The sequence below is a fragment of the Phascolarctos cinereus genome, unplaced genomic scaffold, assembly GCF_003287225.1.
Source record: "Phascolarctos cinereus isolate Bilbo 61053 unplaced genomic scaffold, phaCin_HiC Scaffold_4;HRSCAF=312, whole genome shotgun sequence".
Classification (NCBI taxonomy): Eukaryota; Metazoa; Chordata; class Mammalia; order Diprotodontia; family Phascolarctidae; genus Phascolarctos; species Phascolarctos cinereus.
This window is the reverse complement of record NW_027555847.1, coordinates 386,681,636-386,706,363: the sequence shown is the minus strand read 5'-3', so window position 1 is coordinate 386,706,363 and position 24,728 is coordinate 386,681,636. Positions and strand designations below refer to the sequence as shown.

General features: G+C 38.1%; 1 long non-coding RNA gene across 2 annotated transcripts in view; it reads right to left on the bottom strand.

Moving 5' to 3' along the window:
* LOC144456685 (uncharacterized) overlaps positions 1-15,538 on the bottom strand; it is a 176,733-nt gene extending 161,195 nt beyond the window's left edge. For both annotated transcript variants that reach the window (XR_013485705.1, XR_013485704.1), the window contains exon 1: positions 15,243-15,538. This is a non-coding gene — a long non-coding RNA (uncharacterized LOC144456685). The remainder of the gene's footprint in view (positions 1-15,242) is intronic.
* Positions 15,539-24,728: the final 9,190 nt, after the last annotated feature.

Genomic DNA, 24,728 nt, shown 5'->3' with positions numbered 1-24,728 from the left:
GAAGATAAGAGAATACTTGGAAGTGAGATGTGAATTCCAGGCCATAGCAAGTGATCAAACTTTCTGTTTTCTATAGGACTGGTAAAGAAAAAGGCTGTCTCATATACACACACATGTGCAGTAATGCAAATATGAAATGTATGCATACACATATCTATGTAACTCTATATGGACAAATCTACATGCCAGCAAAATCTTCACTCCCTTGATGACAGCACTAATGCATATTTATTTCCTTTAGCAAAATTCTGATGAACTGACATTTCAAGTTCATGCAAACAAATTCCCCACAGGACGAATTTATTATTTGTATCATTATTAATATTACACTTGGATCCAGGAATAGCACCTTCAAAAGGTTTCTCCATGCTTTGTTGTATTCACGCACGTGCGTGAGGATGATTTTGATTAGCAAACCTGCACAACTCTCCTAACTTTCCTTCTGAGCTTGTGCAGTTAAAATAATTATAATAAAATCTATTAACTGCTTGTTACTGCAGGGGGAAAAGGCACCGCATCCAAGCTTCCATCTGCAACCATTGATTCTGAAGTGGTGAGTGACAGTTCCCTACCGCCTAAGTAGGTTATAACAAGTTAGCTTCAGGCTTCAACAGCCAGTAGAGTGCAGAGGAGAAACGACTGGCCTCCAAACTTGTCTGAAGCCTCAAGAAAGAAAGAAAGGGGGAAAAAAATCCCTGCCAATAACTGCAGAGTCTGTTCTCACATTCAGCAGCAGGAGCTTTGTAATTGCCAGCTCTCTTTAATTCCCACTCACACCTTGGGGGGACAAGGCAGAGAACTCTCTCTAACAGATAGTAATAAAACTATTATTCATCTAATCATCCACAAACATATGTGTTTCTTTTGTAAAGTCTATGTAGCCTTTAGACCCATAACAAACAGATACACTAACACATGCAAATGAAAACACAATAGTATGTGAAAAACGGAAAAGGTAAACCAAAGGAGCAGCTGTTTAGCAGAGCAGACACATGGAAGCAGCTACACTTGTATGCTGTAGAGGTACTGCACTATAATAAGTTCTGATCACACACACACACGTGCAATGCATATATACACATACATGTATACATACACGCATGCATGCAATGACTTTGAGTACGCAAAGAATAAAGTGAAAGCCAGAGGTCATCAATTCAATGGAATCACCATGTTGGCTTCATTTATCACAACTTCAAATTAGAATGCATTTGATCCCATATTGCCCCTCAGTTGCCACAAGGCTGTGCTTCATTTTTCTGGCTACACAATCAAAGATGGGAGGACACAGGAATATCTTCCAAGTGAAAGCTGTTTGTATTACTAACCCATGAGGAGAAATGATTGAACTCTTGATTCATTTCCTCTTCTCACTTTCTTTGTATTAAAGACAGTTAATCAGTCCACAAGCATTTATTAAGCACTTCCTATATTTCAGGTACTGATGATAAGCACAGAGGAGTCAAAGAAAGTTAAAAAAAACATAGCTTGCCCTCAAGGAGCATACATTTTAATGTGGTTGTTGGGGAGAGACAACATGTAAAAACATTAGGTACACAAAAGATATGCACAGTATAGATGAATGTAATCTGAAAGGGGAGGCATTATCACTGCTGTGGATAGAGGCAGGTAAGGAGGATGGGGAAAGGCTTCCTGTAAAAAAAAAATATGGGATTTGAACTGAGACTTGATAGAAGTCAGGAAAACTAAGAGACAGAGATAAAGAGATACAGAAGTCCAGGAATGTGGTGCAACCACTGCAAAGCAGAGACAGGAAATAAAATGCCCTACTGGAGAACTCTAAGTAGGCCAGTAAAGCTGGCCCGTGTAGAGAAGGGAAGGAAGGTGAAAGAAGGCTAGACACACCAGGGACTGCCTAAATGTCCTGTCCACTTATCTACACACTTTCCCTCCCAGGGCCTCAGTTGGCTCATCTGTAAAATGAAGGGATTGAATTAGATTACCTCCAAGGTCTCTTAAAGCTTGAAATCTTTGATCTTATAATTGTCATCAGAATCAGTCTATAAGTCTCACAAAGAAACAAATTCACTACTTTGTGGTCATACATCATGTTGGAACCCAAATAATATCACTAAACTTGAACAACTACCTTATTCAGCTGATTTGGTTCCAAAACACTTTGGACTTTTTCCAAAAATTAAATCCACCCTCAGGGAAATGAAGATTCAATACTAGTGAGATTATTCAGAAGAATACAGCAGAAGCTTATAGATATACTTGGGGGTGATGTGTGTATACGTGTGAATATGTTTGCAAACAAATATATGCAGCAACAAACATTCTCTACTCAAAAGGGAAAAGAATATCATAGAAAGTGAACTGGTTCAAAAAAGCAGTTTCCTGAATAATTAAAACAAAACTCTTCATGATTCCTTCAACTTCCTAAATATTTTGGTTAAAAGTATTATTGAGATTTGAATTATCTCAATAATGTCCTCAAGCTTGTCCTTTACACTTGTAGATACATATTCACATACATTTAACTCATCAAGTCGTATTTTCGGGTTAAAAGTTCTCAAGATTCTTAAAAAAAATTTTTACAACCAATTACCATTTCTATACTGTACTACTGCACTGCGGTAAATATGACTTTACAATAGGTCAGTCAGCAGGAGAACTTTACCAGCAGTGAGAATGTTCATTCATTTTCCTGAAAATTTGCAGGTATCACCAGGCTAGAAATATTCTGACTTCTGCATATGTGAGAAGAACCTGTGAAACAAAGGAAGCTCACTATCATTTAACTAACATCCCTCTGTGAGTATGGGGTATGCTTCCTTTGCAAAGTAGGCACCCAGAAGTTTTCATTTCTAGGCCTTTGTGTCTATTCTGGGATTTGGCCTTTTGAAGTGCTCAGGGACCTGGTGGTGGAATAACTATTGAACATTTTCTTCACATCTGATTCAACTTTCTAGATGTTGTAGCTAAAACCCAAGCACCAACTTCTTGATTTTCTGAAGTTTTTGATGAGTCTGGGTAGGTTCTGCCAGAAGGGCCTAAGTAGAGAATAATCTCTCGTAAGCACTCTCTATTCACTTTGCAAGGGGAACAGATTTAGAAGTCATGAATATGATCAATAGGCCTGAGTCAGTTGTCAAAATAGTTTGTAGCAAGGCTTTGAAAAAATGGGGCATAAGAGACGAAAATTCATAAGGCATCTGAAAGTAGGACCTGGATAAGGTGCTCTGGTGAGGAGCCCTGGGCATTCTGGGGCATCGGGAGAGTAATGAAAATCTAGAATAGTGGCCACTAGAAGGAGAGATAAACCTGCAGAAATTGAGCATAAGAGACATGCTGGCAGAGCACTAAAACCAAACGTGCCTAACCAAAAGCTTTTTGTTTTGTTTTGTTTTGTTTTGTTTTGTTTTGTTTTGTTTTGTTTCCCAAGGATCATCCATAATTGTAGGTACCTCTGATGAAGTGCCACAGAAACATATAGTGTTAAACCTGGAAGGGACATTAGAAACTACTTAATCTGCCCTTCCTGCCCCCTCTGTATCTTCCTCCTCTCCTTTCTCTTTCCCTTCTCCTCCTTTTCCCCCTCTCCCTTCTTCCCTCCTCTCCCTCTCCCTTCTTCAACTCATCACCTTTCTCCTCATCCTCCTTCTCTTTCTTCTCTTCTCCTTTTCCTTCTCTTCCCTCTTACTCCTCCCTATCCCCATCCCCCCTCCGCCTTCTTTTTTCCCTTCTTCTTTTCTCTTCTTTTTCTTCTTTCCACTTCTTCCTCCTCCTCCTTCTCCTCTTCCTTTTCCTCCTCCTCCTTTTCTTTCTTCTATAAGAGAACTTCAGCCTAGTGAGGAGAATTGCTAACCTGGAGTGACTAATATTAGAGTGACTAATATTAAGTTATTGTTAGCATAGAGACAAACTTTGGCTCATCTGACTCTCAACTTGTCAACCACATTGTCTCTCTAAGTCAGAACAACTTGTCTTCAGTGCTGACCACCAGTTCTTAATTTTGGGGAGAGACTGAAGGAATAACTTCCACTTCTAGAAACCTCAAGAAGCAACATGGAACAGGTTTGCCACCAACTTGTTATAACTCCATAGCTCCTTCCTGGGTCACTTTTCTCATCTGTACACTGACAGAATTTCATTAGATGACCCTTAAGGACCCTTACAGTTCCAAGACTCCATGATCTCTATGTTTTACCTGAAGAATATAAGTAGAATGCTTCTAGTAAACAAAAACTCTTTTCCATGCCAGACTCCAGCTAGATAGGTCGGAAAGGCAGAGAACCTTTTAACAGAGCAATATAACAGAATATAAGGGAATGAAAAGTATCAGAAAGAGAAAAAATCACCAATGAAAAATACCACAGAAAGGACAAGGAAGAGGAGGGTAGGAAAAAAAGGCTATTAGAATTAGCAATAAAATCTTTAGTGGTCTTGGAAAAATCTGTTTCAGTAAAACATTGAAGACAAAAGCCATATTACAGGGATTAAAGGGGAGAATACATGATAAGGAGGGGTAAAAAGCAAGTTTCTTCTATTCCTTCTTGATGTTTAGCTATTGGGAGGGGGGGGAGTCTGAAATTGTATGAGAGGAAGAATGCTACACAGAAATAATAGTCTGGAGGTAGAATGCTGACCACTATCACCTCAGTTATAGAGTAAATCATTTCTCCTTCTGGAACCCCAGTTACCTTATCTGTAAAACAATGATGTAGAGTAGATGAATTCTAAGGGCCCTTCCAACTCTAGGATTTAGGACTATGAACAGTAGCTGAAGGGAATGATGAGTTATTGGGAACATCTTGTTTAAAGCTTTGGGAAAGTGAAGAGTAGAAGTGAGGATTTAAGATATGTGAGAGAGAGAAAGATAATGTTTACAGGCTGTATTGGAGTTATGAGGATACATGTAGAAGCTATAACTATGGCAAGGAGGAAAGCCAATTCAAACCTTTGGAACTGCAGGAAAGTCAGAAAGGATGGCTGAGTTATAGGGAGGATTAAACAAATTGATGATGAAAATTGAGTAATTTAATATCAGATGATCTCAAACTTCTCACTTAGAGTGATAGTATTGTGAGTTTGGAAAGAGAAGAAATGGTTTAAAACAAAGAATATGGAAAACGTGGTTTAAAATTCAATAAGAGATGAATAAACATATTGCTATGCAGAAGGCAGGTAAAGTTAAGGCTATATTTTAGTCAACTCAATCATCATGGCTTTGGAGACTTACTGAGTTAGCTAGGTTTGGAGGTTAATAAGGTAGGAAAAACAAAATATTCATGGCACGAGATATTAATGGGGGAGGAGAGGAGCTAATTTAAAGAGCTGACTATGAATGAATGAATGAATGAATGAATGAGTCAGGCAATGAAAAAAATTTAGGCAGTATATCTATTAGAAATTAAAACAATGTCCATTAGTTGAGGAATGGCTGGGTAAGTTGTGGTATATGAATATAATGGAATATGATTATGTTGAAGGAAATGAGGAAATAAATGGTTTCCAAAAGATATGGAAACATTTATATGAATTGATGCAGAGTGAAGTAGAACTAGAACAATTAATACCAAAACATCAATATTGTAAAAAACAATCATTTAAGGATTTTTATAAATTGATGAAGAGTGAAATAAGCAGAATCAGGAGGAAATTTCTGTAAAAACAACAATAATTTTAAAATAAACAACTCTGAAAGCTGTAAGAACTATGATCAATATAATGACCATTCATGCTTTCAGAGGACTGATGATAAAACATGCTAATCATTATAGAGGTGGATAGGTAGCACAGTGAATAGAGCACCAGGCCTGGAGTTAAGGAAGAACTGAGTTCAAATCTGGCCTCAGACATTTTACTAGTTATGTGATCTTGGGCAAGTCACTTAACCCTGTTTGTCACAGTTTTCTATTCTGTAAAATGAAGCCAGAGAGGGAAATGGCAAACCACTTCAGTATGTTTGCCAAGAAAACCCCAAATGGGGTCACAGAGAGTCAGACATGAGTGAAATAAGTCAATAACAACAACAACAAATGCTATGGAGTGGCAATATATTTAGGATGCAAAATAAGACTAGGGGGCAGCTAGGTGGTGCAGTGAATAGAGCACCAGCCCTGAAGTCAGGAGGACCTGAGTTCAAATCTGGCCTCAGACCAAACACTTAATACTTACTAGCTGTGTGACCCTGGGCAAGTCACTTAACCCCAAGTGCCTCAAAAAAAAAAACCCTATACATACATATTTTTATACACATATATACATACACACATGCACACAAATATATTCATTTATATAGCCATCAAGGGAATTTGTTTTGCTTGACTATTAATGTTTGTTAAAATAATTTTTTCCCCAATGCTATGGAGAATGAAAGGGAGAGAAAATATATATCTTTTAGGTTTTTTTTTCCTTTTTTCAAAATAGAGAGCTGTGTGTAGAGGTTGCTACAGATGTAAAATGCTGCATGCAATCTCGGATGAGGTCACTTTATTACTAGTTTTACTTAACTGTTTTACTTTGTTACAAGAGACCTCCCACAAGAAAGGAATAATCTGTAAATATAATGCAAAAATAAAATACATTAATAAAACTAAAAAAGAAAAATGAACCACTTAAGCAGCATAACATAGTGGAGAGCTAGACTCATAGTTAAGAAGCCCAAGCCTGAGGTAAAGGCTCATCTCTTTCACAACCTGGTTGTGTGACCACGTACAAAGCATTCAACCTCTGTGTTCTAGGTAAGTCTCTTAAGATAACAAGTTGCAGAGAAAGGTACAACACGAATTGGTAGAGGAAGTTTCCTCATCAGGAAATCACAGGTCTAGTCTCAATCTCTGTTCCTACATGTCAAGCACTATACTAAGTACTGGGGATACAAATATGAAAGTGAGAGCTTCAGCCTGCATTTTGTTCTTCAGTCAATTCAGTCATGTCTGACTCTTGAGACTCCTTTGGGGTTTTCTTGGCAAAAACACTGCTGTGGCTTGCCATTTCCTTCTCTAGTTCATTTTACAGATGAGGAACTAAGGAAACCAGGGTTCAGTGACTTGCCTAGGGTCATATAGCTAGTAAGTATCTGAGGCTAGATTTGAACCAAGGAAGATGAGTCTTTCTGACTTCAGTCCCAGCACTCTATCCACTGTGCCACCTAGCTGCCCTCAAGAAGTATTCTAATGGGGAAGACAATACTTGAGGAGAGTGATGGAAAGAGAAGGATGTTTAGCTTTGGGAAGGCACAGGGATGATGAGTGGAGCAATAGATAAGATGACTACTTTAGGGTTAATACAGAGTATAAAGGGAAATGAGTCCAGAAGAGAGTTGAAAGTCTTCGAGAAGGAGAAATAGAAAAACTGAATATCATGATGAGAGTGAAGAACAAGTATGGTAATAATAAGGGAGTGGAAGAGGTAGAGATACAGGAACTGTGGACACAGCAAAGAATTTCTAAGTTTAGCATCTTGGACACAGAACAGTTTCAAGAGACAGTGAGGTCACTTAGAGAGTTTTAACAATCCTAGTGGGAGTCTGAGGTTGACTGAAGATGCAGTCGTAGAATTTGAGTCAAAACAATTGTGCAGACAGTGTTAGAAGGTCAAAAATATGCATATGAAATTTTCCAAGGATAATGGCAGTGGGGAAGAAGAAGACTGTGAGACAGATGCCAAAATCATAGAGTCAGGAGAAGTCACCAAGAGATTGCTGGATGACAACTTAATCTGTAATGACATCTATATCCAGTTGCTTCCCATCTCTTTAGATAAAGTCAGTTTTATATTTTCTGAGGTGTTAGGTGCTTATTGTATTCAATATATGTGTTCATAATTTTCAGGTATAACTTTTTGGAATAGTACAAAAGTTACTAATCTTTCTGGTTTCTTGATCCCAAATCTTATCTTTAAACATTATTTGCCATCTGTCCCTGTCCTACTTTCTATTTGAAATGCCTAAATATTGATGCAAAAATTGATTAAATTTGTAGGCTATTGTCAACCTTGTCACAAGCAGTGTTATGCGAAATACTGGGACAAAATAAAACAACTGAATTTATTTATATACAATAATTTTAATCTTTGCATTAAAAACTTTAAATGTGATATGATCTCTTTTGTTGCAATTACTTGTTTTATATGATTTGTTATTTAGTTCACATTTTGATCCTCTTTAACTTCTCAGGAAAAAAAGACTTTTATTGATCAGTCAACAAACATTTATTAAGTGTGTAGTATATGCAAAGTTCTAGGTAAACAAAGAAGGATAAAAGCAGTCCCTTCCCTCAAGGAGCTCCTATTCTTATGTGGGAGACAACATGCAAATAACCATATATAAAAAGATATATACACGATAAATAGGAGACAATCAACAGAGGTAAGAGATTGGGGGGCGGGGGCTTAGAAAAGCCTCATTAGCCTTCATTTCCTATGTACAGAATGAGGGATTTGATCTAGATGGCCTCTGAAGTCTCTTTCAGATGTGGATTTATGACCCTATGTCCTCTCTGAGGAGAACTTACAACTTATCCTAGTCACTGTATAAATTACTACACGCATACGTGCAAATATATTATTTGGATATATGGATATACTTAGATATGTACATTTGGGCATATCTGTTTATATATATATGGATATATGTGTGCACATGTGTACAAGTTGAAAGAAAGACAAAAGAGACAGAAACTTAATAGAGAGAGATAGAGGTGGAATTTTGAGCTTTGAAGATCTGATTGTTAACCAGATACATGTGCACCTACCCAACACCCAATCTGCAGCAGCACACTATCCATCAAGTGTTCTGGTCAAGAGCCAACACAGGTGTCTTTAAATTGGAGAAGCCAGTGGGGCAGGTCCTAGTAGCCCTAATGGATTAATTCCCCAGTTGTTTCCATTTCAAATTCCCAAGTATCAGATAGTGAGGACAGGAGGTACGGTTAAGGGTGTTGGTCATATTTTTCAAAGGTATTGAGCTGGCAATTCTGGCCTCTGTGATGAAACTAAGCAAGTGTTAATCAGGACTTTGCCTTTTTCCACTGTCACAATGGCCCCATTATTTACTAAGTTGTGGGAGATATGTTCATTAGCATAATATTAGTGAATGTGAGGATCATGGTTAGAGTCCAGGGCCCCCTAATTCCTAGTCCATAATAGTCTCCATTCCACCACCTCATGTGTGTAATGAATTAGCCAGAGTACATCAAACTTAGCAATGTAAACAACAATGACACAATGGGGAAAAATCATTCAAACCCATCTTTTCATATCTTCCATCACAGTTTCTTAACCTATAGGTTGCAAAATTCTTTACATATAATACAGATAGACAGATCGTAGACAGGAGAGAAGAGAAGGTGGGAATAACCCTTTATATAATGCCTACTATGTGCTAAATACTGCACTAAGGGTTTTACAAGTATCTCATTTGATCCTTACAACAATCCTGTGAGGTAGGTACTATGACTGAAGTACCAGAAACTAAAGTAAACAAAAGTTAAGTGGTTTGCCCATAGTCATATGGCTAATAAGTACTGGAGGCCAGATTTGAATCCAAGTCTTCCTATCTCCAGCGCCACCACTCTATCCACTATACCACCTGCCACTAGATAACTGTATATGATAGAAATTGTTTCTTTGATAATTATATATATCTTATTTTGTGCATCAGCATTTTGAGAAAAGGTCCACAGGCTTCATCTTACTGCCAAAGGGATCCTACACACACACACACACACACACACACACACACACACACACAAAATGTGTCAGGTGAAACCCACCACAACACACAGGTTAAATACAAACCAAGGCTGAAAGACAGACATCAAAAAAGACTTATTTATTTACTTCATTCCAGAACCACAGGATGATAAATGGAAATGGGAAAGATCTTAGAGATCACCTTCACACGGTAATGAGGAGGAAAAGAAGGCTGCATCTCGCCCAAATGAATAGTGAAAAAAAGGGGCAAGGGGAGCATAGAGGACACATTCCATAGGAAGTAACAGCAATTCTTCCCATTCCTATTTGTCCAGCCCAATGACCCTCTTCCAATTTTCTTCTTTTTTTTTTTCCCAACATGAGCACAAGAAGAAAGGGTAGAGAGAAAGGAGGAAAGCAGGATGCAGATATACTAGGCAGGGAGAAAAGAACTAGTGGAGGAGGAAGTATTTGGAGGTAATGCACATAGGCTGTTCTAAATGAGATTAGTAATTAGTTTGTAATGCTTTTTGAAAGATGTTCAGATGAAAGGGACTCTGAGTAAGCACCCTATTACCATGATTTTAGGAAGCAGGGGCTGAAAGCATGCTCCTCTGTAAAAGCCTTTCTCTTGGCTTTTAGCTGCATGTCAGACTGAGGGAATAAAGGCCACATGTTGGGACTATGGGAAAGACATCATTTGCAATGATCATAAAACACATACTGAATAACCAAAGACCTACACGAAATTTAGTCATTCAGGATTAAGGTATATATAGACTTAGAAGTAAAGATGTGTGGAGTGTGGACTAAGCTGACCTCCAAGTCCCTTCTGCCATGAGAATTCTGTTATTTCAATAGCATTTTACAGCTTACTCAACAAGCATATTGTTCAGATGCTGTTCTCTTTATGGACATGTTTTTCTTTAGGGTATTCTATTCTGGAATGAAGCATCAAGTTCACAAATCACTTTCAAGAACTTAGATTATTAGAAATCATTTCTTTTTACATAGAAAAACGAGAGTCCTCTAGAAAATAGGTCCTGGTATATAATTCAATTCAATATTATATGTTTATGGCCTATCATGTAAGTAGTTCTAGCCCAAGTCTACTAATTGTAAAACCATTTAATTCTGACTCCAATGATCTAAAGACTGCACTTGCTATGGGGGAATTTAAGAGACGAATTTGACACAGGTCCTACTTTTTCAGATTGAGTTGGGGGGAAGACCTTAGATAAAGTTGAAGAACACCGTCGGGATGAGTGCCAAAGTAAGTGGTACAGGCAATAAGTGTTGGGTGGTCACAGAAGGTTACGCTAAAGAAGTCAAACTTGTGCAGGCCTTTGATGGTTGGTAATGGGGGGGGGTAGGGGGAATGTGGCAATTTGCACATATAGGAAAGGAAATTATGTATATTCAACACATGGGTAGAAAGTAAATAACCAAAGAGATAACTGGGAGCAAGTCATTGGGGGTTGGGGAATAGTAAGGATATATGTTATAAAGCAGTGTGACATTAAGTTTAGTTCATCACATTGTATCCAGATGATGAGGAAGTTTGGAAGTAATACTAAGTATGAGGGGGGGGATGCCAAACCCTTACACAGGACCTAGCAAGACAAAAAAGCAGAGCAATAGCCACTCCTGTGAAAAAGAGGGTTTAGATTCCATCATAGCACTGTCGACAGCCTAGAATTGTCCAACATTTCTGGTCCTCTAATATTCAAGGTGCATCTGTGCAAGCAAAATAACCTAAAGGAATGAGGAATTCCCCAATCAATTCAGAGAAAATAACAACTGCAAACCCCAAATCTCGTTACTTAGTAAAAACAGACTCCTGAACCTGAAGTGATCATGTTGACAGATAATGCAGCCAAAATACAACTTTTTTGTTTCAACTGCAGGTTCACTTGACCCACATACATACAAGCAATCACCAAGACCTGCAATTGACTTTAGCCAATGGGGATGTTGTGTGAGGGAAAAGTAAAAAAAAGAAAAGGAATAAGCATTTCCATAACACCTACTATGTGGCAGGCACTGTACTAAGTGGTTTACAAATATTATCTCACTACAAATATTATCCTCACAACAAACCTGGGAAGTAGGGGCTGTTATTATTCCCACTTTATCACTGAGGAAATTGAGACAGAGGTTAAGTTGCCCAGGGGTCACACTGCTACTATCTGAGGCCACATTTGAACTTAGGTTTTTCTGACTCCAGGCCTAGAAATCTATCCACTGTACCTCTTATCTGTCTCAATGTGAATTCTCAAATGATGACAAGTCCTTAAAATAAGAGGGTTCCAGAATTACAAGTTATGTGAAAAAGAGGAACACACAAGGTATTAAAAATTGGAGATTCTTTCCATTCTGCTTTTCTTACTGGGTAGGCACTAATTGGACTAATTAGTCCCTACTGGAGAGGTACCCACTGAACTCAGCTTCCACTGCTCTACTGGGTAGATATTAATTTAATTTATTTTCTTTCCATCCATTGCTATAAATTGTTCAGATCTAATAGTGTTAATGAAAATGAAATTAGACATTGTGATTGAAAAAAGCCTCCTGCCTTGACAATAAATGTGTCCTCTCTACCTTCATACTTATTTTTGGTAACTGTGGGAGATCATTATCTGGCCAGAGAATTCAGTTCTGTCTACATTATGGAAGATGCTTTGGTTCTCATTTTTAGGGATATTCACTTGTAGGAAAACATATATTGAAAAAGTCCAAGAAGACCCACTTGAGAAGTATTACATGCTATATTAAGATGAAGAGGAATTTTGATTATACATACTTAAATTAACTACAAAGAACATAAGGAAGACAGTATCCAGAAAAAGAACTGATAAACAGAAGTATTTATAGAATGATTTTGCATATATATATACATATACATATATATGTGTGTGTGTGTGTGTGTGTGTGTGTGTGTGTGTGTGTGTGTGTGTGTGTGTCTCTGTGTGTACATATTTGGGTCTAATGGTAACCATCTCTAGGGTGGGGGGAGAGATGAAAAAAAAAGAAATTTACATGATAACTTTATTACATATTTTAAATTTAAATTTACATAAAAATTTGCAGTTTCATGTGCAATCATCTATTTTTATTATACTGTTATGGAAATGCCTGTTTTATTTCATAAATTTAAAATACTTTTTGAAAAGAGAAATTTTGTCATTTATTTGACAATCAAGGATATCTCAATATTTTCCCTAGGGAGTTAGGTACATAGAAATAGCATTTTTATGTTGGTTTCCCCCACCAAATGACCAGTACATACTTTAGGTAATGCTGGTGGGCCTTTGCTCTCAAAGAGGACCAATGACATCACAAGTGTGATGTCTTGACTTGCACATGAATTGGATTTAAGTGAGGCAGAGCTGTGCTAGTATATAGGTATATGAATGTAAATATGTATATGTATACATATGTACATATGATACATTTTCACCCTGTGAAGGAAGTCACGAGAATTGCTTGGTGATATTCATTCTACTCTGCTGGAGGCGTTAAACCTTGCATGGATACAAGGAAGGGGATGTGTGCTTATTTGCGTATGTGCGTCTATATATCTAGCTATCTACCTATCTATTGTCTATTAAATCTATTTCCTATGCATGCACTGATACAAATTTTAAAAAAAAGACAGGAGGTAGTGACTGCATTTCATTTGCCATGTCTCAGACTCACTGAATCACAGAATCTTAGAGTAAGAGAAGGCCTGAGAGGCCATCTCAAGTGGAATCCAATTTATATTCAACTAGCATTTATTAAGTGCCTACTCTATGCAGGGCACTGGGAATACAAAGACAAAAATAAAACCGTTCCTGACTTACAGGATCTTATTATAGCCTAGTGAATGATACAATGGGCACACAAATAACTAAATGTGAGGTAATTTCTTAAAGGATATCCTACTCAAAGTAGAAATTACCTTTATGATATCCTTAGTGTGCTCCCCCCAGTATCTGAAAATTTCTACTGCTTCAAAAGCTTCCATTTGCGCATAGTTTAATCCCTATTTCAACCTACACAAATTTCTCCTTTCTCTGAAAGAACTGTTCTTTTATAATTGACTATACACAATTATATAGCTTACTGTGCTTTTATTTCATAGATACATGTATGCCTGTATGCAGTTATCTATGCATCTATGTGTATGTATATATGTTTTATGTATGTGTGCGTGCATACACACATACTTTACAGGTTGTTAAAAAAACTTAGTTAAGTTTTAAGCTATTATACCTTTAGGTATGTGTGTGTGTATGTATGTGTGTATGTAAATACAAACACACATATATAATATATATACCTACATACAGACAAACACATATATGTTTGAAAGTAGCGATCACATGATAAGTCTATCCTCTTCGGAGCACACACCAGTTGCTTAGTGGTTGCTCATTAAATATTGGCAGATTGATTCTTCACAGTTCAGAGGGTGCTAGGTTGGGTAAGAGATGGCTGTGGCTATACTACTGCTAAAAAACCCAAGAGATGTTTCACTGTTTGGCTGCTTTGCTTCCTGGCAAGAGCAATTGTCTCTTTAGTCTGAGGAAACTCATCATTGGCTTCCCTTTGTGAGTTTACACCAGTCTAGTCTGCCACTTGAATTAGAGAATCAGTATCCTTGAAGGAAATAGCATGGCATAAGGACATAATACTATACTTAGATTCCAGAAGACCTGTGTTCAAATCCCACCTCTGACTCTGGCTCTGACCCTATACAAATTACTTGATGTTTCTGAGCCTGATTGTCTCATCTGCAAAATGAAGATAATATCTACTCAACCTACCACAAAGGATTATTGTGAGACTTAAAACAAAGTAATGTATATGAAACTCTTTCTAAGCTTTAATTTTCTAAACTTTCTAAGCTTTATTCACCATCAAAGAGACTTCATTTCCCTCCAGATGACACAGTCACTTTAGTTTGGGTCACTTTTTTTGGCCCACTTCTCCCACAATGTGATTTGCTATTGAGTATCACATGGAGGAAATGGTCATACTTGACCTGCTGAATTGCCCAGGAAGGAAAATTTGATCTATCATGGTGACAGTTCCTTTAATAAAAGATGGTACAAGACTTGCATTTATAGGACTGTAGGATTTATATGAGGAAGGGCTCTTAGAAATCATCTATTCAGATGCTCTCTTTTTAAAGATGAGAAATTAAATAGATGACTAGATTTACTTAACATCACACAGGCTGAAAATAGGCGTGCTAGAATTTAAACCTAAGTTGCTCCACCTCCAGTAACATTTCCATTAAACCACAATAAACTACTAAACCACCCATACAGTAAAAACAGATATCTCTCCTCGTAAACTCTAGCCACAATCATGAATTCTTTCAACCTTATTTGAGGAGGCAAAGGAACATTATTTCTTGGTTTTCTCATCTACAAAATGGGAATTTTCCCCTTTTTTCTATTTTTAAGATGTGTAAAGTGAATGAAATGAACTAGCAAAATCCATCACACTGCGCATCACATTGTATTAGGATATATACCCAGAGAATCTCATTATTTTAAGGTGAACATAATTTTTTAAGGTGAACTTACTTTTTAAGGGGCACATTTATCGTCCTATTTCTTGTCCGTCTCTGAACATGTTTACAGTTGTAAAGAATTGCTAATTTTACTCATCAAACTAATGAAACTCAAATTTAAATAAAATTACTTTTCTTAAGATAACTAAACTTTCCTTAAACGATAAAAAAAATGTTCAAAATGAGATAGAAAATACCATCTTTTTTCTTGATGTGTTAGGGCAGACCTGCACAAAATAGCGCCCCTAGGCCACTCCGGGCCCCCATTTGGAGAGGACCAGGACGCTCCTGCTTATCACGTGACCTGAGGCAACCAACCACCAGCTGTCTCTCTCTCGCGCGCGCGCGCGCGTAACCTATCACGTGACCTGCATCAACCAACCATTGCCGTTCTCTGTAGTCTGACCTGTCACGTGACCAGCGGCAACTACCCGCTTTTGTTCTGTCTCTAACCCATCTGTGCCTGCAGAGGAGGACGAGTTGTGCGGTCTCTGTCTGCGCGGGCCGCCGGGAACGTCGGGAGCGCTCCATTCCCTTGCCAAGGCTGAGCCATCCGTGTTATAATGAAGAGTTGGGAGGAAAAGTTTACGGTTATAAAACACTGCTTGTGGTATAATACATCTAGAAAGCTTAGGCTTTAATATTTTCCGGCAGAGTTGAAAAAAGAATTATAACCAGAGGCCCATCTTTCAAGCCAAGGGTTAATGGCATTTCTGAAAATTAAAACATTTGCAGTATATTCAGTATGTCCAGAGCACACACTTTAATCATTTGCTGCTCCTGCATGAAGCAGACTCTTTCTGTGGAGAAGAATGCATGGCTCACTTCAAAGCACCAGAATCCAATAGGATTTAAAAGGTGACATGATAGATGGTACATGGGGAAGCATGGCCCAATGCTCAACCTCACTTAAAGGTGGTTGTGTTTTGTTTTTTTCTCGTCATGAACTGTGTTGATGTGCACATGTGATTGCTTTAGTGTAGTCCCATATCAGTTACCTACAGAATGAATAAAATGAATGAATAAAACATCATTTACTGATCACTTACTGTGTGCCTAATACTGTGCTATGCATTAGGGATTAAAAAAAAAATAGAAAAAGGAGACAGTGCCTGCTTCCGAGGAGCTCACCATATAATTGGGAGAAAGACAAGGTACATATAAGAGGGTACAGCTGTAGGGTACATGGAAAGGCAAGAGGTCCTAAAAGTACAGAGGCAGGAAAGATGGTTAGGTAAAAATTGGGAGCCATCTCGAAAAAATGAAAGAAATAAAAACACATGAACTATTACTCATTGAAATTCCTACAAAAATCTTAATTTCGCTCATTTGCTGAATAGTAATAAAGTAGATGGCTCAGGAATTGCAATCCACAAATCAATAAGAATCTAGAGAGTACCTGCTCTGTGAACAACATTATTCTCTGTACTATGGGGTACATCAAAGAAGCATGAGATGTGGCCCCTGTTTATTAGGAACTCTCAATCTAGTGGAAATAACAAGATTAAAATCCTTTTTTTTTAAGATTAAAATCCTTTTAAAAAATTAGAGGACAGGATAGAAACCAATACAATTATATGTCAAAATGCTATAATGATGAGGGTAATAGACTAGCCTTCAGAAGATCTGCCATGAAGCGGCACTGCTAGGAAAAGAACCAAGTCAGAAATGACATGATGATGACTTCATTGGGGGTAAGGGAGAAGTGAATTGTAGAAGTGCAGAAGACAGACCCATGATTAGGGGGAGGGTGTCAATAAGTTTCACAGAGGGTTCCCATTTTATCTCTGCTATTGACTGCCTTATTCATTTTGAGCAAATCACTTCACACCAAGACTCAGCTTCCCCATTTGTTAACTGGGGATAATAGTGTCTAGAACATAGTAGGGACTATATAAATGCTTATTCTCTGGCTTTCCCTTTCTGGGGTGGTTGTAAGAATTAAATTGTTGTTCAGTTGTTTCAGACTCTTTGTGACCCCATTTGGGGTTTTCTTGGCAAAGATACTGGAATGGTTGACCATTTCCTTCTACAGCTTCTTTTGTAGGTGAGGAAACTGAGGCAAACTGAGTTAAGTGACTTGCCCAGGGTCACACAGTTAATAAGTATCTGAGGTCACATTTGAACTCAGGAAGATGAGTCTTCCTGACTCCAGGCCCTGCACTCTATCCATTGTGCCACCTAGCTGCCCAAGAATTAAATTAGATTATACGTACACATACATGCATGTATATGTATATGTATATGTACATATGTACATATACATATACATTTATGTATCACTTTGTAAGGTGAGCCAATCTAGTGTAGTCAATAGGAGTCAGGAACACCTGGTCTGAAATCCCACCTCTGACACTAGCTGTGTGATGTTAAACTCATTATGTAATCCCTTGGGGCTTCAGTAATACAGAGATAGAAATGCCTGAGGGAACTACCTCAGAGTTGCTGTGAGGCTTAAACTAGGTAATGTACATAGAGGGCTTTGCAAACTTTAAAGCAGTATATAAATATAATGTTATTATTTGTACTTTAAGCATCATAATAAATGTGAGGCAATACCTTGTAAGGCAGACAAGAAGAAGAACAATCATTTTGGGTTGGGGTGATCAAGGAAGTCTTCATGGAGTAGGTGATACTTTCAAGAAGGTACTCTAATACTGTTACTGGGTCCTTGGCCATTATACACAGGCATATTCAGATTCAGGGGACAAATGAGATCTAGAATAAGGCTGAAGGGAAGTGGTTGGGGGCAGGATGTAAAGGAAAAATCTAGGCCATATTTGAACCTTCAAACACCCCAGTGCAACAGCAGAAGACAAAAGGTTCATTTAACACTAGAGAACTTGTTACTGATTATTGCAAATCATTGAAATTAAGCTGATAATATTTAAAGAGGAAAAACTAAAAAAGGCTTGTTATCATATTGATTTTTTTTAAACGTTAGAAATTTAAAGAAACCTCCACAGTTTCAAATCTCCACCTTAATCCCTGATGACAATATTTCCTGTTATTGGGGAAGAGTGGCTGTGAATTCCTGTTAAAGAGATATTTTTATTTCTTTTTCTGTTCTACACAGATACACACACACACACACACACACACACACACTACATACGCACACACTATTACCCCAAATAGTGACTAACACATTCTTCCTGTTTTCACTCTGAAATGAAAAGATCATTCATGCCACAGAGCTTATGCGTATGGACTATTTAAATTGTCTCCAGTTGATATAAAAAATATCATTCTTAATTCATTTGGCATTTCATTATTTTAGTTCATCTAAATAAATGAATTCTGAAAGGTTACAGTGGAGATACCTATCAAATATCTTATCTAGCAATGAACAGAATAATAAAAAAAGGAGACTGTGTACCTTGCAAACTCTAATCTAAATGTGTCATTAGCCAGGGAACAAGTTGTTAATGTCACCCTTGAAGTCGACCTTGTCAGGAAGAAATGTAGACAGTGACTGCACAGCCTTCTGACTGAGCTGTCTTCTAATCTTCCTCATCATCCTTCTCCTGAGTTTTTTAGTGCATCATTGGCCTATGGTTCAGCATCACAACATTCCAAGCATCTCATGGGTCTCACGACATCACCCCTGCTACTGACCCTTCTGGGAGGTCAGAAATTGAAGAGCATCCTATTGGAAGTATTTTGAAGAGCTGTGGGAGGAAAATGGCCATTTACAGCTAAAGGAATTTCATTTATGCCGAACAAGTGTTTTTTGCTCTGGTTTATTTTATGAAATCAGGCAGAATGGCACATATAGATATATAGAGATATGTACATCCTATATATCAATGCGTATGTGTACGTATATGAGCTTTCCCATGTATATGCAAAATTTTTATGAGAACATGGTAATAATCTGTACATATCTATAGCATCTTCAATAAGGAGATTGGTAAGGAACAGGAAAAATCTTGTAGGTGATATTCCACAGAAGACCCACATTGCTATCATCAAACAACTGATCAAATGATGCAAGGAACACTAGAACCAACCAAATTTTGGTTGATTTTTTTTTTTGGCTAGGCAATGGGGTTAAGTGACTTGCTCAGGGTCACGCAGCTAGTAAGTGTTATCTGTCTGAGGCCAAATATGAACTCAGGTTCCCCTGACTCTAGGACCTGTGCTCTATCCACTACACCACCTAGCTGCCCCTTGGTTTATTTTTTTAAGCATTCTATTAAGGAGAACAAAACAGTACTTTAAAGGCTCTCTTCCAATATGATGCCCATCCGTAGATCATAATTATTCAAGGGTCCTTGAAAGATATAAAAAAAAATTTATTCAATGATTATCTGAACACTGGAGGCATGGAACATGGAGACATGTACTTCACCAAAGGTGTTTGTCATTGTCACAGAGGAAATATGCAGAATCCAAGTTGAAGATCAGTTTTCTCTTCTTGCAAAATCTTTTAATCTAATCTCCACAACATGCTTTGCATCAAGTCATTCTCTCTCCTAACATGAGTGTTACTAGAATGCAGACCCACATCACCTCTGATGCACACTATGCAAAAGCCTCTTGATTGGCCTCCTGTCACACCCATCTTCTATGTGACTGAAAAATGACATTCCTGAAACACAGGTCTGACTATGTCACTCCCCTTTTCAGTAAGTTCCAGTGGCTTCCTATTGTCTCTAAAACAAAATCAAAATATCTGCATGGCATTTAAACCCTTTTTCAACCTGGTTTCAACCTACCTTCCTAACTCTAATACTTATACTCTCCTTCATACATTCTACAATCCAGCCCAACTGGCTTTCAATCTATTCTTTCCTCACATTTCAACTACTTTATGCTTCCAAATTGGCTATTCCTCATGTCTAACATGTATTCCTCTTCAGATCTGCCTTTTACAATACCCTGCTTCATTTAAAGTTCAACTCAAATGCTCATTGTTCCATGAGGTCTTTCCTGATCTCCCTAAACACTAGTGTTGCTCTGAAATAACCTTGCATTTATCTTGTATATATTTGTGATAATACGTGTTATTTCTACCAATAGAATATATGCTCCTTGAAGACAGGAACCATTTTTTTTTTCTGTCTATCCCCAGACTACAATATCATTCCTGGCATAGAATAAGCATTTTATAAATGCTTGTTGACTAATTGATCAATGACATTGTCCTCTAGATGCTTTTATTTGTGGATGACATTGTTTTAGATTCACCCTGAAACACTTCAGAGCCTCTGGGAAGAGATCTGAGAACACTCAAAAGAGTTTGAGATAAGCATGAACACATGGGGGGGGGGGAGGCAAGTGAATATGAGGTTTTCATGTGTTAATAGTGTTGTTTAGTTGTATCTGACTCTTTATCTTGTGGACCATAGCATGCCAGTGCTATCCATGGGGTTTTCTTGGCAAAGATAGTAAAGTGATGTGCCTTTTCCTTCTCCAGTGGATTAAGGCTGGTGATTTTGCTCAGCCCTCCCTCACTTAAATCATGACATCACCTTCCTGATATTATGGTCCTCTTTGAGAAAGAAGGACAGACAACAACACAACAACAAGGCAAACAGAGGTTAAGTGACTTCCCCAGGGTCACACAGCTAGTATATGTGGCTAGATTTGAACTCAGGTCTTCCTGAGCACAGCACTAGCACTCTATCCACTGAGCCACCTGGCTGCCTCCATTAATAATCTTAACATCCAGTAATCTCTTAACAAAATTTGTACGGTTTTCTCTAAGTGAATCAAAAGGAACAACTTGTTTGTCTGGGAAACTAGAACGCATCCCTGGGAGTTTTAAATAGCAAAGCCCCTAGTGAGAGTTCAAGACCAGTTTCAAAACCAGATCCAGAAACGAAAGAAGAACCCCTGGCCCTTGGAGATATTTGCTCCTCTCCTTCCACTCCATTGGCCTTGTCACTTTGAAGAAGAACTACTTGACTAGCAAGAGACATTGCTTCCAAGTGGAACAGACATTTCAGGCAGACATGAATACAAAGAGGTAGCCGCTCAGGATGAGAAGAAGCTCCAACGGGCAAGACCCCTGACAGTGCAGAAGAGAGTTCGCCATGGAATCAAGAGAGAGCTAACCCTGGCAAGGGAGATAGAGTTGAGCTTTGGAAAGGAATGTATCCTGAGAATCCAGATGGCTACATCCATAAGGAAAGCTTTTCAGGGACTCCACAGGAGAAAAGGGGACTCTGAGGCCCCATAGTACTATAATTATGGAGTAATTTGGCTAGGTGTGTTCCCTACATATTCTTTTTTGTCCTATTCTTTCTAAAGACATTGAGTATATTTGTTCGGGAGTGCCCTCCAGGTTTATGGGAAAAACATGTTGTTACTACTGTTGCAATCCACCCTGCATTCAGACATCAAACTGATTTTCCTAAAGCAAAGGTCTGACCACTTCACACAAACTGCTCCCCACCCATTAACAAACTCCAGCATCTCCTAATTGCCCACCAGAAACAAATGCAAAATATTGTTTGATATTCAAAGCCTTTTATAACCTAGCCCCTTCCTACCTTTCCAATATTCTCATGCCTTATTCCTACCACATAGTCTTTTATCCAGTGACACTGGGCTCCTTGATGTTCCACAGGCAAGACACTCCATTTCTCAGCTCTGTGTATTTTCTCTGGTGGTCCTAATTCATGGAATGCTCTCTGTCCTTCCCTCCAATAACTGATCTCCCTGCTTCCTTCAATTCCCAACTTAAAATCCCATCTTCTACAGGAAGCCTTTCCCAACCCATCTTAATTCTAGTAGCTTCCCTCTCTTAATTATTTCCAATTGATACTGTCTACAACTTGTTTGTACACAATTAATTGCTTGTTGTCTTCCCCATTAGATTGTGAGGTCCTTGAGGGACAGGACTATTTTTTGCCTTTTTTGTATCTCCAGTGCTGAGTACAGTGCCTTGAACATAGTGGCTGTTAATAAATGTTAATTGACTGACTGACTGAATTTTAAATGATGTCCCTAGTATTATATCCCTAGTATGACAAGCAGTTAAGATGGACAACCCACAGAGCTAGTTTTTCAGGTGTTTATTTTTTTTTTAGTAACAACATGTTATTAGTTGTATGTCTATGAAGAATTAAAAATAATCATTGTGTAGCAGATTTTTAAGAGGCAAATGGTAGGTATGAATGGACTGTGATACACAATAAATAAGAAAAACAAAGAACTAGAACAAAAGATTTTATCAGAAAAATTGTGCTCAAAAAAGCAGAATGACCATGTGACAAATGTAAACAACAACTTACAGATAGATCATGTACTCCACTGGAATCCTTGTGAGTCAGGAGAGAGTGAATAAGGCCCCCAGTATATTCAGTGGACCTCCTATAGCAAACAAAAATGATAATCAAATAAGATGGGTAGCAAGCTGCAACATCAGAAGAACATAGTGACAAAATTCTAGGTGCATTTCAATAATTGGTTATGATTGTAAAACTCAAATGCAGTGGTTAACTTTGGAAAACCAAACCTTTAATATTGTATACTAGGGGAGAAACTAGGAGCTAGGATTAGATTGTCTGGACTGAGCCCAAATATGACTAGGTTGCAGTCCTGACCCTGAAAATAGTCATGTGACACTGTGGGAATGCTTAATTGTTCTAGGACTTATTTTCCTTTCCTGTAAAATGGTGAGAGTAGACTAGGTGGCCTTGAAGGTCCCCAGCTTTAAAAGAGTATGATGATTCAATAATTCTCTAGTTGGCTGGCTACATTAAGCTCCTGCAATGGGCTCCCTACTTTATTTTGCCTATAACTTAGTTTTGGGGAGTTTTTTGTCCTAGAAATCATAACCCTAAGTCTATGTGTCCATATGAAATTAATGCATGAACTTAGGTCCACATATGCATGTGAAATAAATATCTTTTGATTTGGATTTTTATTTTTTTGTGTTTGAGGAAAGGGCATAAGTGTTAAGTTTGTGACCATTTCAAAAGAACAGTGTGGTTGATTTGAGCAGATTGTGAAGTACCAGTTGTGAAGATGACTGAAAGAAATGGTTTGATCCAGAAGTGTAGTGTTTCATTTCCTATGTGGTTCTGCCTTCTGGATTGGGCTAATCTTGGGATGTGTAAAGCCAAATATCTCCACTTTCTTCCTTCTCCAAAAAGAAAGTTCACTTTGAAAAGTAGAAACAAAAATAAGTAAAACTTCAGTGCTTTGAAGTTCAGTTCATCAGAATCTAACCTAGTTTACTAAAGAGAGGGCTAATTTTAGGAATCTTCTAGGGCTAGGGGCTTTGGTTCTGATTAAAAAAGAAAATTCCAATTTTTACCTTACCCAAAGTGCAGAAAGGCAATTTTTTTTTCTCCTAGTGATTGTAATCCCTAAATGTCAGGATAAAGTCACAAAATGACTTTGGGGGATTTTTCTCCAGGAGAGAGAATTGTGAGGACAAATAGAGGAACAGAGAGCAGTAGGCTGTATTTCAGAATGGAGAAATCTCCAATCCAGCAATGTGCTAGTTTCAGCTGTGGCACAGTTGCCCCCCATTTAGAAGGACACAGAATTCATTCTGCAGAACCCCAGAAATGTGAACAAGGAGAGCAAGAAGCAATCGTCATCAAGAAAACAGTGAAACGAATTACTGTTTGGCACCATTCAGACTGGTTTATTGACCGCTAAGTTCACATCTTCTCTGAGTAGTTTCATTTATGATCCTTAATTGGATAAAAAAGAGGCCATGTCTGTTTTGCAGGAAAAAGGGAGATTCATCCTCCAAAAGTTGCTTTTAAAAATAAAGCAGCACAACAACAAATCTACCACTCTGGCCATACTTTTTTTTTCCCCAAAGCATATATTCTTCATTTTAAGATTTTTTTTTCATTCTCATCTACAATGTCTAAAAAGATAAATCTCTCCAACTGAAATTAGGCTCCACCTGCCCATCCTCACAACCAAAACCTCTGGAGGCAAGTGAATTCCCCAGCTGGTGCAGCTGAGACATTTCCATATTAGCAGAAACAAAACAAAACAAAATACACCACTAGTAGGTTGGCAGAGGCCAACAGCTATAGCTTTGCAGAATTCCTGGCGGGTTCTCACCCCTGGCCCATTCAGGAGGATTAATAAATCAGCTGTCAGATTCTACAGTTCGGACATGATCTATAGCAAGGGTTGGCAACCTTTTCTGAGGTGTTATGCCAAGTCTTCATTTATTCACTCCCATATGAGTTTGGGTAGGGGTCACTGAAAGAGAGGGTAGTAGGCAGCTTCCTGCAGATTTCCCCACCCCCAAATCCCAGGAGCTGCTTGAATGTGAAATTTGTCTATCTTCAAAGATTCTCTTTGAAAATGCCACTATCTTTAGGTTCACATCTCAGCCTACGGGTGGTTATTACCATTAACATCATATCTATCTTAGTAGGAATTAGTTAATAGACAGCTAAGAGCAAGAAAATAACTCTGGATAAGCCCTAGAAAGGGGTGGGGAAGGGGTAGTAGACTGACAGGAGTGACGAAAAGGGCTTTAATAGGGGAAATGGGAAGGCTTCAGAAAAAA